The sequence below is a fragment of the Nerophis ophidion genome, linkage group LG02, assembly GCF_033978795.1.
Source record: "Nerophis ophidion isolate RoL-2023_Sa linkage group LG02, RoL_Noph_v1.0, whole genome shotgun sequence".
NCBI lineage: Eukaryota > Metazoa > Chordata > Actinopteri > Syngnathiformes > Syngnathidae > Nerophis > Nerophis ophidion.
The window spans coordinates 5,496,109-5,515,223 of NC_084612.1; the positions used below are offsets into that span (position 1 = coordinate 5,496,109).

Consider the following 19,115-nt stretch of genomic DNA (forward strand, 5'->3'; position numbering starts at 1 on the left):
CGCGTCGGTGAGGAGTTTCTTCCCAACATATTAGGGAGCCGAACCAGAAAAATCAAAATTGCGCTCTAGCGCCCCCTAGGAAAAGACAAAAAATGGATTGCTTGTAACTTCCGGTAGGAATGTCGTAGAGACATGAAACAAAATCCTCTATGTAGAACTGACCTAGACCTAAATTCCCCATCAGAAACTCCTATACCTAAAATCTACAGAAATTTTGCAAAACCCTTTCAAAGCAAAATTTTCGCCTAAAATGCTATTTTTGCCTCTTTGAGCTGTAATTTGACCCCCTTAAAATGCTTCAAAACTCACCAAACTTGGCAGACACATCAGGACTGGCAGAAATTGTGATCTAATGAAAAAAAAATTTTCTAAAACTCAAAATTGCGCTCTACAGAATTTTTGGAATGAAACACAGAAAAAACTGCTTCTAGGAAGAAAACACAGACAAAACTGCTTGTAACTTCCGGTAGGAATGTCGGAAAGACATGAAACAAAAACTTCTATGTAGGTCTTACTTAGACCTACATTTTAATAATTGACAGCTAGCAGAAAAAATCAACAGGAAGTTGGCAATTACCCCTTCAAAATAAAAGTTTTCGTGAAAACCCGTCACCTTTTTCAAATCGAAACTCCTCCCAGTGCGTTTGTCGTTTCGGCTTCAAACTCGCACAGGAGAGAGATTGAACCCTTTTCAAAAAAGTGGTCGGACAAAATTGTGATAAGTTTTAAGGGTTTGATTTTACGCGCGTTCAAAGAACCCCTGCGCAAATTTTCCTAAAAAATGTCATTTTTGCCTATTTGAGCTGTAATTTGACCCCCTTAAAATGCTTCAAAACACACCAAACTTGGCACACACATCAGGACTGGCAACAATTGCGAGCTGATGAAAAAACCAAACTCCAAAACTCAAAAGTGTGCTCTAGCGCCCCCTAGGAATACAACACGGACAAACTGCTCCTAGGAAGAAAACAAAGACAAAACTGCTTGTAACTTCTGGTAGGAATGTCGTAGAGACATGAAACAAAAACCACTATGTAGGTCTGACTTAGACCTACATTTGAATAATTAACATACTTTGGCAAAAATCAACAGGGAGCTTGATATTTTCACTTCAATACAACAACTGCATTACTTTCACGATGCATTAAATAGTGTCACCAAGGCTTCTCCTGCCGTGGGGCTCGGGGACAGCAACCCAAGGCGCGCTCGCACCTTCGCACCCTAATTTGACCCCCTTAACTTGCTTCAAAACTCACCAAAATTGACACACACGTCGGTATGGAGCGGCAGACCAACTTATTAAGCAACCAAAACCCAAAAATTAAAATTGCAAGCTAGCGCCCCCTAGGAAGAGACAAAAAACAGACTGCTTGTAACTTCCGTTAGGAATGTCGTAGAGACATGAAACAAACACCTCTGTGTAGGTCTGACTTAGACCTACATTTCCAATAAACACTTCTGTACCTAAAATCAACAGGAAGTTGGCAAAAACCCCTTCAAAACAAAATGTTCGCAAAATATGCCTTTTTTGCCTCTTTGAACTGAAATTTGACCCCCTTAAAATGCTTCAAAGTGCAAGTTAGAGCTATACAATGCCAAGCGAAAGCCATTTATCAACAACATCCAGAAACGCAAATCTATAATTTGACCCCCTTAACATGCTTCAAAACTCACCAAATTTTACACACACATCAGGACTGGTGAAAATTGCCATCCAATGAAAAAACCAAACCCCAAAAATGAAAATTGTGCTCTAGCGCCTCCTAGGAAAATAAACTGATAAAACTGCTTGTAAATTCTGTTAGGAATGTCGTAGAGTGATGAAACAAAAACTTCTATGGAGGTCTGACTAAGATCGGGACTCGGGACACGGCGGCGGCGGCGGCGGCCAACGGCGGACCCGACCAACGCTGCTTGCAGCTTTAATTAGGGTCCGCCCTGCAATGGCAAAGGACATCCATGTCCTTTGCCATGCAAGGACCCTATTGAATCTGTAACGTTTCTTATTAGGGTCCGCCCTGCCAGCAAAGGACTCCATGTCCTTTGCCATGGCAAGGACCCTATTGTATCTGTAGCGTTTTATTATTATTATTATTATTCCGCAGCTTCGAACCCTAATTTGACCCACTGACCATGCTTCAAAACTCACCAAATTTGGCACACACATCGGTAAGGCTTGGCAAAAACACATATTAAGCAACCAAACCCCAAAAATGAAAAATGCGCGCTAGCGCCCCCTACGAAAAAAAAAAAAAAAAATGCTTGTAACTTCCGGTAGGAATGTCGCAGAGACATGAAACAAAATCCTCTATGTAGAACTGACCTAGACCTAAATTCCCCATCAGAAACTCCTATACCTAAAATCAACAGAAATTTAGCAAAACCCTTTCAAAGCAAAATTTTCGCCAAAAAACGCTATTTTTGCCTCTTTGAGCTGCAATTTGACCCCCTTAAAATGCTTCAAAACTCACCAAACTTGGAACACACATCAGGACTGGCAGAAATTGTGATCTAATGAAAAAAAAAAAAAAAAAATCTCAAAATTGTGCTCTAGCGCAATTTTTCAATAAAACACAGAAAAAACTGCTTCCAGGAAGAAACCACAGACAAAACTGCTTGTAACTTCGGGTAGGAATGCCGGAAAGACATGAAACAAAAACTTCTATGTAGGTCTCATTAAGACCTACATTTTAGTAATTGACAGCTAGCAGAAATAATCAACAGGAAGTTGGCAATTACCCCTTCAAAATAAAAGTTTTGTAAAAACCCGTCACCTTTTTCAAATCGAAACTCCTCCCAGTGCGTTTGTCGTTTCGGCTTCAAACTCGCACAGGAGAGAGATTGAACCCTTTTAAAAAAAGTGGTCGGACAAAGTTGTGATAAGTTCTAAGGTTTTGATTTTACGCGCCTTCAAAGAACCCCTGCGCAAATTTTCCCAAAAAATATCATTTTTACCTCTTTGAGCTGTAATTTGACCCCCTTAAAATGCTTCAAAACTCACCAAACTTGGCACACACATCAGGACTGGCAAAAATTGCGATCTAGTGAAAAAACCAAACCCCAAAACTCAAAATTGTGCTCTAGCGCCCCCTAGGAATACAACACGGACAATACCCTAATTTGACCCCCTTAACATGCTTCAAAACTCACCAAAGTTGACACACACGTCGGTACGGTGTCCCTCCCCAACATATTAAGCAACCAAACCCCAAAAATTAAAATTGCGCGCTAGCGCCCCCTAGCAAAAAACAAAAACAAACCGCTTGTAACTTCCGTCAGGAATGTCGTAGAGACATGAAACAAAAACCTCTGTGTAGGTCTGACTAAGACCTACATTTCCAATAAAAAATGTCTATACCCAAAATCAACAGAAATCTTGCAAAAACTCATTCAAAGCAAAATTTTCGCAAAAAAATGCTATTTTTGCCTCTTTGAGCTGCAATTTGACCCCCTTAAAATGCTTCAAAACTCACCAAACTTGGCACACACATCAGGACTGGTAGAAATTGCGATCTAGTGAAAAAACCAAACCTTAAAACTCAAAATTGCGCTCTATTGCAATTTTTGAAAAAAACACAGAAAAACTGCTCCTAGGAAGAGGAAACGGATAAAACTGCTTGTAACTTCTGGTAGGAACGTCGGACAGACATGAAACAAAAACCTCAATGTAGGTCTCACTTAGACCTACATTTTGATGATTGGCATCTTTCAGTTGAAATCAACAGGAAGTTGGCAATTACCCCTTCAAAATAAAAGTTTTGTAAAAAGCCGTCAGCTTTTTCCAGAAAAAACTGCTTGTAACTTCTGTTAGGAATGTCGTAGAGACATGAAACAAAGACCTCTATGTAGGTCTGACTAAGATCGGGACTCGGGGCACGGCGGCGGCGGCGGCGGCCAACGGCGGACCCGACCAACGCTGCTTGCAGCTTTAATTATTAGGGTCCGCCCTGCCAGCAAAGGACATCCATGTCCTTTGCTAAGGCAAGGACCCTATTGAATCTGTAGCGTTTTATTCTTTCTTTCTTATTATTATTCTTATTATTCCGCCGCCTCTTTGAACCTTAATTTGACCCACTGACCATGCCTCAAAACTCACCATATTTCACACACTCATCAGAACTGGCGAAAATTGCCATCTAATAAAAAAACCAAACCCCAAAAATGAAAAATGCGCTCTAGCGCCCCCTACGAAAATCAAAAAACAGATTGCTCGTAACTTCCGTTAGGAATGTCGTAGAGACATGAAACAAAATCCTCTATGTAGAACTGACCTAGACCTAAATTCCCCATCAGAAACTCCTATACCTAAAATCAACAGAAATTTTGCAAAACCCTTTCAAAGCAAAATTTTCGCCAAAAAACGCTATTTTTGCCTCTTTGAGCTGCAATTTGACCCCCTTAAAATGCTTCAAAACTCACCAAACTTGGCACACACATCAGGACTGGCAGAAATTGTGATCTAATGAAAAAAAAAAAAAAAAAATTTCAAAATTGTGCTCTAGCGCAATTTTTCAATAAAACACAGAAAAAACTGCTTCCAGGAAGAAACCACAGACAAAACTGCTTGTAACTTCGGGTAGGAATGCCGGAAAGACATGAAACAAAAACTTCTATGTAGGTCTCATTAAGACCTACATTTTAGTAATTGACAGCTAGCAGAAATAATCAACAGGAAGTTGGCAATTACCCCTTCAAAATAAAAGTTTTGTAAAAACCCGTCACCTTTTTCAAATCGAAACTCCTCCCAGTGCGTTTGTCGTTTCGGCTTCAAACTCGCTCAGGAGAGAGATTGAACCCTTTTAAAAAAAGTGGTCGGACAAAGTTGTGATAAGTTCTAAGGTTTTGATTTTACGCGCCTTCAAAGAACCCCTGCGCAAATTTTCCAAAAAAATATCATTTTTACCTCTTTGAGCTGTAATTTGACCCCCTTAAAATGCTTCAAAACTCACCAAACTTGGCACACACATCAGGACTGGCAGAAATTGCGAGTTAATGAAAAAAACAAACCCAAAAACTCAAAATTGTGCTCTAGCGCCCCCTAGGAATACAACACAGACGATACCCTAATTTGACCCCCTTAACATGCTTCAAAACTCACCAAATTTGACACACACATCGGTATGGAGCGGCAGACCAACATATTAGGTAACCAAACCCCAAAAATGAAAATTGCGCGCTAGCGCCCCCTAGGAAGATACAAAAAACAGACTGCTTGTAACTTCCGTTAGGAATGTCGTAGAGACATGAAACAAAAACCTCTGTGTAGGTCTGACTTAGACCTACATTTTGATGATTGGCATCTTTCAGTTGAAATCAACAGGAAGTTGGCAATTACCCCTTCAAAATAAAAGTTTTGTAAAAAGCCGTCACCTTTTTCCAGACAAAACTGCTTGTAACTTCTGTTAGGAATGTCGTAGAGACATGAAACAAAGACCTCTATGTTGGTCTGACTAAGATCGGGACTCGGGACACGGCGGCGGTGGCGGCGGCCAACGGCGGACCCGACCAACGCTGCTTGCAGCTTTAATTATTATTATTATTCTTCCGCAGCTTTGAACCCTAATTTGACCCACTGACCATGCTTCAAAACTCACCAAATTTGGCACACACATCGGTAAGGCTCGGCAAAAACACGTATTAAGCAACCAAACCCCAAAAATGAAAAATGCGCGCTAGCGCCCCCTACGAAAAAAAAAAAACAGACTGCTTGTAACTTCCGGTAGGAATGTCGTAGAGACATGAAACAAAATCCTCTATGTAGGTCTGACTTAGACCTAAATTCCCCATCAGAAACTCCTATACCTAAAATCAACAGAAATTTTGCAAAACCCTTTCAAAGCAAAATTTTCGCAAAAAAACGCTATTTTTGCCTCTTTGAGCTGCAATTTGACCCCCTTAAAATGCTTCAAAACTCACCAAACTTGGCACACACATCAGGACTGGCAGAAATTGTGATCTAATGAAAAAAAAAAAAAAAAAATCTCAAAATTGTGCTCTAGCGCAATTTTTCAATAAAACACAGAAAAAACTGCTTCCAGGAAGAAACCACAGACAAAACTGCTTGTAACTTCGGGTAGGAATGCCGGAAAGACATGAAACAAAAACTTCTATGTAGGTCTCATTAAGACCTACATTTTAGTAATTGACAGCTAGCAGAAATAATCAACAGGAAGTTGGCAATTACCCCTTCAAAATAAAAGTTTTGTAAAAACCCGTCACCTTTTTCAAATCGAAACTCCTCCCAGTGCGTTTGTCGTTTCGGCTTCAAACTCGCACAGGAGAGAGATTGGACCCTTTTAAAAAAAGTGGTCGGACAAAGTTGTGATAAGTTTTATGGTTTTGATTTTATGCGCCTTCAAAGAACCCCTGCGCAAATTTTCCTAAAAAATTTCATTTTTGCCTATTTGAGCTGTAATTTGACCCCCTTAAAATGCTTCAAAACTCACCAAACTTGGCACACACATCAGGACTGGCAACAATTGCGAGCTGATGAAAAAACCAAACTCCAAAACTCAAAATTGTGCTCTAGCGCCCCCTAGGAATACAACACGGACAAACTGCTCCTAGGAAGAAAACAAAGACAAAACTGCTTGTAACTTCCGGTAGGAATGTCGTAGAGACATGAAACAAAAACCACTATGTAGGTCTGACTTAGACCTACATTTGAATAATTGACATACTTTGGCAAAAATCAACAGGAAGCTAGATATTTTCACTTCAATACAACAACTGCATTACTTTCACAATGCATTAAATAGTGGGACGAAGGCGTCTTAAGCCCTGGGGCTCGGGGACAGCAACCCAAGGCGCGCTCGCACCTTCACACCCTAATTTGACCCCCTTAACATGCTTCAAAACTCACCAAAATTGACACACACATCGGTATGGAGCGGCAGACCAACTTATTAAGCAACCAAACCCCAAAAATTAAAATTGCAAGCTAGCGCCCCCTAGGAAGAGACAAAAAAGAGACTGCTTGTAACTTCCGTTAGGAATGTCGTAGAGACATGAAACGAAAACCTCTGTGTAGGTCTGACTAAGACCTACATTTCCAATCAAAAAGGTCTATACCCAAAATCAACAGAAATTTTGCTAAAACTCATTCAAAGCAACATTTTCGCAAAAAACGCTATTTTTGCCTCTTTGAGCTTTAATTTGACCCCCTTAAAATGCTTCAAAACTCACCAAACTTGGCACACACATCAGGACTGGCAGAAATTGCGATCTAGTGAAAAAACCAAACCTTAAACCTCAAAATTGCGCTCTATTGCAATTTTTGAAAAAAACACAGAAAAACTGCTCCTAGGAAGAGGAAACGGATAAAACTGCTTGTAACTTCTGGTAGGAACGTCGGACAGACATGAAACAAAAACCTCTGTGTAGGTCTCACTTAGACCTACATTTTGATAGGTGGCATCTTTCAGTTAAAATCAACAGGAAGTTGGCAATTACCCCTTCAAAATAAAAGTTTTGTAAAAAGCCGTCACCTTTTTCCAGACAAAACTGCTTGTAACTTCTGTTAGGAATGTCGTAGAGACATGAAACAAAGACCTCTATGTTGGTCTGACTAAGATCGGGACTCGGGACACGGCGGCGGCGGCGGCGGCCAACGGCGGACCCGACCAACGCTGCTTGCAGCTTTAATTATTATTATTATTATTCCGCCGCCTCTTTGAACCTTAATTTGACCCACTGACCATGCTCCAAAACTCACCAAATTTCACACACTCATCAGAACTGGCGAAAATTGCCATCTAATAAAAAAACCAAACCCGAAAAATGAAAAATGCGCTCTAGCGCCCCCTACGAAAATCAAAAAACAGATTGCTCGTAACTTCCGTTAGGAATGTCGTAGAGACATGAAACAAAATCCTCTATGTAGAACTGACCTAGACCTAAATTCCCCATCAGAAAGTCCTATACCTAAAATCAACAGAAATTTTGCAAAACCCTTTCAAAGCAAAATTTTCGCAAAAAATGCTAATTTTGCCTCTTTGAGCTGTAATTTGACCCCCTTAAAATGCTTCAAAACTCACCAAACTTGGCACACACATCAGGACTGGCAGAAATTGTGATCTAATGAAAAAAAAAAAAAAAAAATCTCAAAATTGTGCTCTAGCGCAATTTTTCAATAAAACACAGAAAAAACTGCTTCCAGGAAGAAACCACAGACAAAACTGCTTGTAACTTCGGGTAGGAATGCCGGAAAGACATGAAACAAAAACTTCTATGTAGGTCTCATTAAGACCTACATTTTAGTAAGTGACAGCTAGCAGAAATAATCAACAGGAAGTTGGCAATTACCCCTTCAAAATAAAAGTTTTGTAAAAACCCGTCACCTTTTTCAAATCGAAACTCCTCCCAGTGCGTTTGTCGTTTCGGCTTCAAACTCGCACAGGAGAGAGATTGAACCCTTTTAAAAAAAGTGGTCGGACAAAATTGTGATAAGTTCTAAGGTTTTGATTTTACGCGCCTTCAAAGAACCCCTGTGCAAATTTTCCCAAAAAATATCCTTTTTACCTCTTTGAGCTGTAATTTGACCCCCTTAAAATGCTTCAAAACTCACCAAACTTGGCACACACATCAGGACTGGCAGAAATTGCGATCTAATGAAAAAACCAAACCTCAAAACTCAAATGTGTGCTCTAGCGCCCCCTAGGAATACAACACAGACAATACCCTAATTTGACCCCCTTAACATGCTTCAAAACACACCAAACTTGGCACACACATCAGGACTGGCAGAAATTGCGATCTAATGAAAAAACCAAACCTCAAAACTCAAATGTGTGCTCTAGCGCCCCCTAGGAATACAACACAGACAATACCCTAATTTGACCCCCTTAACATGCTTCAAAACACACCAAACTTGGCACACACATCAGGACTGGCAGAAATTGCGATCTAATGAAAAAACCAAACCTCAAAACTCAAATGTGTGCTCTAGCGCCCCCTAGGAATACAACACAGACAATACCCTAATTTGACCCCCTTAACATGCTTCAAAACTCACCAAATTTGACACACACATTGGTATGGAGCGGCAGACCAACTTATTAGGTAACCAAACCCCAAAAGGCGGCGGCGGCGGCCAACGGCGGACCCGACCAACGCTGCTTGCAGCTTTAATTATTATTAGGGTCCGCCCTGCAATGGCAAAGGACATCCATGTCCTTTGCCATGCAAGGACCCTATTGAATCTGTAACGTTTCTTATTATTATTAGGGTCCGCCCTGCAATGGCAAAGGACATCCATGTCCTTTGCCATGCAAGGACCCTATTGAATCTGCTGCGTTTTATTATTATTATTGTTTATTCCGCTCCTTCGCACCCTAATTTGACCCCCTTAACATGCTTCAAAACTCACCAAAGTTGACACACACGTCGGTACGGTGGGCCTTCCCAACTTATTAAGCAACCAAACCCCAAAAATCAAAATTGCGCTCTAGCGCCCCCTAAAACGAAAAAAAAAACAGACTGCTTGTAACTTCCGTTAGGAATGTCGTAGAGACATGAAACAAAAACCTCTATGTAGGTCTGACTTAGACCTAAATTCCATAATTGTATCTTCTGGGGCCAAAATCAACAAAAAATTTTCAAAAACCCATTCAAAGCCAAATTTTCACAAAAAAATGCAATTTTTGCCTCTTTGAGCTGTAATTTGACCCCCTTAAAATGCTTCAAAACTCACCAAACTTGGCACACACATCAGGACTGGCAGAAATTGCGATCTAATGAAAAAAAAAAAAAAAAAAAATCAAAATTGCGCTCTAGCGCAATTTTTGATTAAAACACAGAAAAAACTGCTTCCAGGAAGAAAACATAGACAAAACTGCTTGTAACTTCCGGTAGGAATGTCGGAAAGACATGAAACAAAAACTTCTATGTAGGTCTTACTTAGACCTACATTTTAATAATTGACAGCTAGCAGAAAAAATCAACAGGAAGTTGGCAATTACCCCTTCAAAATAAAAGTTTTCGTGAAAACCCGTAACCTTTTTCAAATCGAAACTCCTCCCAGTGCGTTTGTCGTTTCGGCTTCAAACTCGCACAGGAGAGAGATTGAACCCTTTTAAAAAAAGTGGTCGGACAAAATTGTGATAAGTTTTAAGGGTTTGATTTTACGCGCCTTCAAAGATCCCCTGCGCAAATTTTCCTAAAAAAGATAATTTTTACCTCTTTGAGATGTAATTTGACCCCCTTAAAATGCTTCAAAACTCACCAAAATTGACACACACATCGGTATGGAGCGGCAGACCAACCTATTAAGCAACCAAACCCCGAAAATGAAAATTGCGCGCTAGCGCCCCCTAGGAAGAGACAAAAAACAGACTGCTTGTAACTTCCGTTAGGAATGTCGTAGAGACATGAAACAAAAACCTCTGTGTAGGTCTGACTTAGACCTACATTTCCAATAAACACTGCTGCACCTAAAATCAACAGGAAGTTGGCAAAAACCCCTCCAAAACAAAATTTTCGCAAAATATGCCTTTTTTGCCTCTTTGAACTGAAATTTGACCCCCTTAAAATGCTTCAAAGTGCAAGTTAGAGCAATACAATGCCAAGCGAAAGCCATTTATCAACAACATCCAGAAACGCAAATCTATAATTTGACCCCCTTAACATGCTTCAAAACTCACCAAATTTTACACACACATCAGGACTGGTGAAAATTGCCATCCAATAAAAAAACCAAACCCCAAAAATGAAAATTGTGCTCTAGCGCCCCCTAGGAAAATAAACTGATAAAACTGCTTGTAAATTCTGTTAGGAATGTCGTAGACTGATGAAACAAAAACTTCTATGGAGGTCTGACTAAGATCGGGACTCGGGACACGGCGGCGGCGGCGGCGGCCAACGGCGGACCCGACCAACGCTGCTTGCAGCTTTAATTATTATTATTCTTTATTATTCCGCACCGTCGCGCCCCAATTTCACCCCCTTAACATGCTTCAAAACTCACCAAAGTTGACACACACGTCGGTCTACCGTGACACCACAACATATTAAGCAACCAAACCCCAAAAATGAAAATTGCGCTCTAGCGCCCCCTAAAACGAAAAAAAAAACAGACTGCTTGTAACTTCCGTTAGGAATGTCGTAGAGACATGAAACAAAAACCTCTGTGTAGGTCTGACTGAGATCTACATTTCCAATAAAAAATGTCTATACCCAAAATCAACAAAAATGTTGCAAAAACTCATTCAAAGCAAAATTTTAGCAAAAAATGCTATTTTTGCCTCTTTGAGCTGCAATTTGACCCCCTTAAAATGCTTCAAAACTCACCAAACTTGGCACACACATCAGGACTGGCAGAAATTGCAATCTAATGAAAAAAAAAAAAAAAACAACGCAAAATTGCGCTGTAGCGCAATTTTTTAATAAAACACAGAAAAAACTGCTTCCAGGAAGAAACCACAGACAAAACTGCTTGTAACTTCGGGTAGGAATGCCGGAAAGACATGAAACAAAAACTTCTATGTAGGTCTCACTTAGACCTACATTTTAATAATTGACAGCTAGCAGAAATAATCAACAGGAAGTTGGCAATAACCCCTTCAAAATAAAAGTTTTGTAAAAAACCGTCACCTTTTTCAAATCGACACTTCTCCCAGTGCGTTTGTCGTTTCGGCTTCAAACTCGCTCAGGAGAGAGTTTGGACCCTTCTGATTAAAAGTATAGATCAAAGTTTTGATAAGTTTTCAGGTTTTGATTTTACGCGCCTTCAAAGATCCCCTGCGCAAGTTTCCTAAAAAATGTCATTTTTGCCTCTTTGAGGTGTAATTTGACCCCCTTAAAATGCTTCTAAACTCACCAAACTTGGCACACACATCAGGACTGGCAGAAATTGCGATCTAGTGAAAAAACCAAACCCCAAAACTCAAAATTGTGCTCTAGCGCCCCCTAGGAATACAACACAGACAAACTGCTCCTAGGAAGAAAACAAAGACAAAACTGCTTGTAACTTCCGGTAGGAATGTCAGAGAGACATGAAACAAAAACCACTATGTAGGTCTGACTTAGACCTACATTTGAATAATTAACATACTTTGCCAAAAATCAACAGGAAGCTTGATATTTTCACTTCAATACAACAACTGCATTACTTTCACAATGCATTAAATAGTGGCACGAAGGCTTCTCCTGCCATGGGGCTCGGGGACAGCAACCCAAGGCGCGCTCGCACCTTCGCACCCTAATTTGACCCCCTTAACATGCTTCAAAACTCACCAAAATTGACACACACATCGGTATGGAGCGGCAGACCAACTTATTAAGCAACCAAACCCCAAAAATGAAAATTGCAAGCTAGCGCCCCCTAGGAAGAGACAAAAAACAGACTGCTTGTAACTTCCGTTAGGAATGTCGTAGAGATATGAAACAAAAACCTCTATGTAGGTCTGACTTAGACCTACATTTCCAATAAAATATTTCTATAACAAAAATCAACAGGAAGTTGGCAAAAACCCCTTCAAAACAAAATTTTTGCAAAAAATGCCTTTTTTGCCTCTTTGAACTGATATTTGACCCCCTTAAAATGCTTCAAAGTGCAAGTTAAAGCTATACTATGCCAAGCGAAAGCCATTTATCAACAACATCCAGAAACGCCAATCTGTAATTTGACCCCCTTAACATGCTTCAAAACTCCCCAAATTTGACACACACGTCAGTATGGAGCGGCAGACCAACTTATTAAGCAACCAAACCCCAAAAATGAAAATTGCGCGCTAGCGCCCCCTAGGGAGAGACAAAAAACTGACTAGTTGTAACTTCCGTTAGGAATGTCGTAGAGACATGAAACAAAAACCTTTATGTAGGTCTGACATAGACCTACATTTCATAAAACACTTCTATACCTAAAATAAACAGGAAGTTGGCAAAAACCCCTTCAAAACAAAATATTTGCAAAAAATGCCTTTTTTGCCTCTTTGAACTGATATTTGACCCCCTTAAAATGCTTCAAAGTGCAAGTTAAAGCTATGCTATGCCAAGCGAAAGCCATTTATCAACAACATCCAGAAACTCCAATCACTAATTTGACCCCCTTAACATGCTTCAAAACACACCAAATTTTACACACACATCAGGAATGGTGAAAATTGCCATCCAATAAAAAACCAAACCCCAAAAATGAAAATTGTGCTCTAGCTCCCCCTAGGAAAAAAAAATGACAAAACTGCTTGTAAATTCTGTTAGGAATGTCGTAGAGTGATGAAATAAAAACTTCTATGCAGGTCTGACTAAAATCGGGACTCGGGACACGGCGGCGGCGGCGGCGGCCAACGGCGGACCCGACCAACGCTGCTTGCAGCTTTAATTATTATTATTCTTCCGCAACTTCGAACCCTAATTTGACCCACTGACCATGCTCCAAAACTCACCAAATTTGGCACACACATCGGTAAGGCTTGGCAAAAACACGTATTAAGCAACCAAACCCCAAAAATGAAAAATGCGCGCTAGCGCCCCCTACGAAAAAAAAAAAACAGACTGCTTGTAACTTCCGGTAGGAATGTCGTAGAGACATGAAACAAAATCCTCTATGTAGAACTGACCTAGACCTAAATTCCCCATCAGAAACTCCTATACCTAAAATCAACAGAAATTTTGCAAAACCCTTTCAAAGCAAAATTTTCGCCAAAAAACGCTATTTTTGCCTCTTTGAGCTGCAATTTGACCCCCTTAAAATGCTTCAAAACTCACCAAACTTGGAACACACATCAGGACTGGCAGAAATTGTGATCTAATGAAAAAAAAAAAAAAAAAATCTCAAAATTGTGCTCTAGCGCAATTTTTCAATAAAACACAGAAAAAACTGCTTCCAGGAAGAAACCACAGACAAAACTGCTTGTAACTTCGGGTAGGAATGCCGGAAAGACATGAAACAAAAACTTCTATGTAGGTCTCATTAAGACCTACATTTTAGTAATTGACAGCTAGCAGAAATAATCAACAGGAAGTTGGCAATTACCCCTTCAAAATAAAAGTTTTGTAAAAACCCGTCACCTTTTTCAAATCGAAACTCCTCCCAGTGCGTTTGTCGTTTCGGCTTCAAACTCGCACAGGAGAGAGATTGAACCCTTTTAAAAAAGTGGTCGGACAAAGTTGTGATAAGTTTTCCGGTTTTGATTTTACGCGCGTTCAAAGAACCCCTGCGCAAATTTTCCTAAAAAATGTCATTTTTGCCTATTTGAGCTGTAATTTGACCCCCTTAAAATGCTTCAAAACTCACCAAACTTGGCACACACATCAGGACTGGCAACAATTGCCAGCTAATGAAAAAACCAAACCCCAAAACTCAAAATTGTGCTCTAGCGCCCCCTAGGAATACAACACAGACAAACTGCTCCTAGGAAGAAAACAAAGACAAAACTGCTTGTAACTTCCGGTAGGAATGTCAAAGAGACATGAAACAAAAACCACTATGTAGGTCTGACCTAGACCTACATTTGAATAATTAACATACTTTAGCAAAAACCAACAGGAAGCTAGATATTTTCACTTCAATACAACAACTGCATTACTTTCACAATGCATTAAAGAGTGTCAGCAAGGCGCCTTCGACAGTGGGGATCGGGGACAGCAACCCAAGGTGCGCTCGCACCTTCGCACCCTAATTTGACCCCCTTAACATGCTTCAAAACTCACCAAAATTGACACACACATTGGTATGGAGCGGCAGACCAACATATTAAGCAACCAAACCCCAAAAATGAAAATTGCGCGCTAGCGCCCCCTAGTAAGAGACAAAACACAGACTGCTTGTAAATTCTGTTAGGAATGTCGTAGACTGATGAAACAAAAACTTCTATGGAGGTCTGACTAAGATCGGGACTCGGGACACGGCGGCGGCGGCGGCGGCCAACGGCGGACCCGACCAACGCTGCTTGCAGCTTTAATTAGGGTCCGCCCTGCCAGCAAAGGACTCTGTCCTTTGCTAAGGCAAGGACCCTATTGAATCTGCTGTGTTTTATTATTATTCTTTCTTTCTTCCGCACCGATACTCGCATATGCGCTGTATTTTGACCCACTGACCATGCCTCAAAGCACACCAAATTTGACACACGCGTCGGTGAGGAGTTTCTTCCCAACATATTAGGGAGCCGAACCAGAAAAATCAAAATTGCGCTCTAGCGCCCCCTAGGAAAAGACAAAAAATGGATTGCTTGTAACTTCCGGTAGGAATGTCGTAGAGACATGAAACAAAATCCTCTATGTAGAACTGACCAAGACCTAAATTCCCCATCAGAAACTCCTATACCCAAAATCAACAGAAATTTTGCAAAACCCTTTCAAAGCAAAATTTTCGCCAAAAATAGTATTTTTGCCTCTTTGAGCTGTAATTTCACCCCCTTAAAATGCTTCAAAACTCACCAAACTTGGCAGACACATCAGGACTGGCAGAAATTGTGATCTAATGAAAAAAAAAATTTCTAAAACTCAAAATTGCGCTTTACAAAATTTTTGGAATGAAACACAGAAAAAACTGCTTCTAGGAAGAAAACACAGACAAAACTGCTTGTAACTTCCGGTAGGAATTTCGGAAAGACATGAAACAAAAACTTCTATGTAGGTCTTACTTAGACCTACATTTTAATAATTGACAGCTAGCAGAAATAATCAACAGGAAGTTGGCAATTACCCCTTCAAAATAAAAGTTTTCGTGAAAACCCGTCACCTTTTTCAAATCGAAACTCCTCCCAGTGCGTTTGTCGTTTCGGCTTCAAACTCGCACAGGAGAGAGATTTAACCCTTTTAAAAAAAGTGGTCGGACAAAATTGTGATAAGTTCTCCGGTTTTGATTTTACGCGCCTTCAAAGACGCCCTGCGCAAAGTTTCCTAAAAAATGTCATTTTTGCCTCTTTGAGCTGTAATTTGACCCCCTTAAAATGCTTCAAAACTCACCAAACTTGGCACACACATCAGGACTGGCAACAATTGCGAGCTGATAAAAAAACCAAACTCCAAAACTCAAAATTGTGCTCTAGCGCCCCCTAGGAATACAACACAGACAAACTGCTCCTAGGAAGAAAACAAAGACAAAACTGCTTGTAACTTCCGGTAGGAATGTCGTAGAGACATGAAACAAAAACCACTATGTAGGTCTGACTTAGACCTACATTTGAATAATTAACATACTTTGGCAAAAATCAACAGGAAGCTTGATATTTTCACTTCAATACAACAACTGCATTACTTTCACAATGCATTAAATAGTGGCAGCAAGGCTTCTCCTGCCGTGGGGTTCGGGGACAGCAACCCAAGGCGCGTTCGCGCCTTCGCACCCTAATTTGACCCCCTTAACATGCTTCAAAACTCACCAAAATTGACACACACATCGGTATGGAGCGGCAGACCAACTTATTAAGCAACCAAACCCCAAAAATGAAAATTGCGCGCTAGCGCCCCCTAGGAAGAGACAAAAAACAGACTGCTTGTAACTTCCGTTAGGAATGTCGTAGAGACATGAAACAAAAACCTCTGTGTAGGTCTGACTAAGACCTACATTTCCAATAAAAAATGTCTATACCCAAAATCAACAGAAATTTTGCAAAAACTCATTCAAAGCAACATTTACGCAAAAAACGCTATTTTTGCCTCTTTGAGCTTTAATTTGACCCCCTTAAAATGCTTCAAAACTCACCAAACTTGGCACACACATCAGGACTGGCAGAAATTGCGATCTAGTGAAAAAACCAAACCTTAAACCTCAAAATTGCGCTCTATTGCAATTTTTGAAAAAAACACAGAAAAACTGCTCCTAGGAAGAGGAAACGGATAAAACTGCCTGTAACTTCTGGTAGGAACGTCGGACAGACATGAAACAAAAACCTCTGTGTAGGTCTCACTTAGACCTACATTTTGATAGGTGGCATCTTTCAGTTAAAATCAACAGGAAGTTGGCAATTACCCCTTCAAAATAAAAGTTTTGTAAAAAGCCGTCACCTTTTTCCAGACAAAACTGCTTGTAACTTCTGTTAGGAATGTCGTAGAGACATGAAACAAAGACCTCTATGTTGGTCTGACTAAGATCGGGACTCGGGACACGGCGGCGGCGGCGGCGGCCAACGGCGGACCCGACCAACGCTGCTTGCAGCTTTAATTATTATTATTCTTTATTATTATTCCGCACCGTCGCGCCCCAACATCACCCCCTTAACATGCTTCAAAACTCACCAAAGTTGACACACGCGTCGGTCTACCGTGACACCACAACATATTAAGCAACCAAACCCCAAAAATGAAAATTGCGCTCTAGCGCCCCCTAAAAGGAAACAAAAAACAGACTGCTTGTAACTTCCGTTAGGAATGTCGTAGAGACATGAAACAAAAACCTCTGTGTAGGTCTGACTGAGATCTACATTTCCAATAAAAAATGTCTATACCCAAAATCAACCGAAATGTTGCAAAAACTCATTCAAAGCAAAATTTTAGCAAAAAATGCTATTTTTGCCTCTTTGAGCTGCAATTTGACCCCCTTAAAATGCTTCAAAACTCACCAAACTTGGCACACACATCAGGACTGGCAGAAATTGCAATCTAATGAAAAAAAAAAATAAAAAAACTCAAAATTGCACTCTACCGCAATTTTTTTATAAAACACAGAAAAAACTGCTTCCAGGAAGAAAACACAGACAAAACTGCTTGTAACTTCCGGTAGGAATGTCGGAAAGACATGAAACAAAAACTTCTAGGTAGGTCTGACTTAGACCTACATTTCGATAATCGACATCCTTCGGCAAAAATCAACAGGAAGTTAAAAATTGCCCCTTCAAAATAAAAGTTTTGTGAAAACCCGTCACCTTTTTCAAATCGAAACTCCTCCCAGTGCGTTTGTCGTTTCGGCTTCAAACTCGCACAGGAGAGAGATTGAACCCTTTTAAAAAAAGTGGTCGAACAAATTTTTGATAAGTTCTCCGGTTTGGATTTTACGCGCCTTCAAAAAACCCCTGCGCAAAGTTTCCTAAAAAATGTCTTTTTTGCCTCTTTAAACTGTAATTTGACCTACTTAAAATGCTTCAAAGTGCAAGTTGAAGCCCTACTATGCCAAGCAAAAGCCATTTATCAACAACATCCAGAATTGTCGATCTGTAATTTCACCCCCTTAACATGCTTCAAAACTCACCAAATTTTGCACACATATCAGGACTAGCAAAAACTGCCATCTAATAAAAAAACAAACCCCAAAAATCTAAATTGCGCTTAGCGCCCCCTAGGAAAAAACCCAGACAAAACTGCATGTAACTTCTGTTAGAAATGTCGTAGAGACATGAAATAAAAACCTCTATGTTGGTTTGACTAAGATCGGGACCCGGGACACGGCGGCGGCGGCCAACGGCGGACCCGACCAACGCTGCTTGCAGCTTTAATTATTATTATTTTTCCGCAACTTTGAACCCTAATTTGACCCACTGACCATGCTCCAAAACTCACCAAATTTGGCACACACATCGGTAAGGCTTGCCAAAAACACGTATTAAGCAACCAAACCCCAAAAATGAAAAATGCGCGCTAGCGCCCCCTACGAAAAAAAAAAAACAGACTGCTTGTAACTTCCGGTAGGAATGTCGTAGAGACATGAAACAAAATCCTCTATGTAGAACTGACCTAGACCTAAATTCCCCATCAGAAACTCCTATACCTAAAACCAACAGAAATTTTGCAAAACCCTTTCAAAGCAAAATTTTCGCCAAAAAACGCTATTTTTGCCTCTTTGAGCTGCAATTTGACCCCCTTAAAATGCTTCAAAACTCACCAAACTTGGCACACACATCAGGACTGGCAGAAATTGTGATCTAATGAAAAAAAAAAAAAAAAAATCTCAAAATTGTGCTCTAGCGCAATTTTTCAATAAAACACAGAAAAAACTGCTTCCAGGAAGAAACCACAGACAAAACTGCTTGTAACTTCGGGTAGGAATGCCGGAAAGACATGAAACAAAAACTTCTATGTAGGTCTCATTAAGACCTACATTTTAGTAATTGACAGCTAGCAGAAATAATCAACAGGAAGTTGGCAATTACCCCTTCAAAATAAAAGTTTTGTAAAAACACGTCACCTTTTTCAAATCGAAACTCCTCCCAGTGCGTTTGTCGTTTCGGCTTCAAACTCGC

General features: G+C 40.3%; 1 protein-coding gene across 1 annotated transcript in view; it reads left to right on the top strand.

Moving 5' to 3' along the window:
- LOC133569638 (carbohydrate sulfotransferase 8-like) overlaps nucleotides 1–19,115 on the top strand; it is a 569,215-nt gene that overhangs the window by 252,993 nt on the left and 297,107 nt on the right. The window lies entirely within an intron of this gene.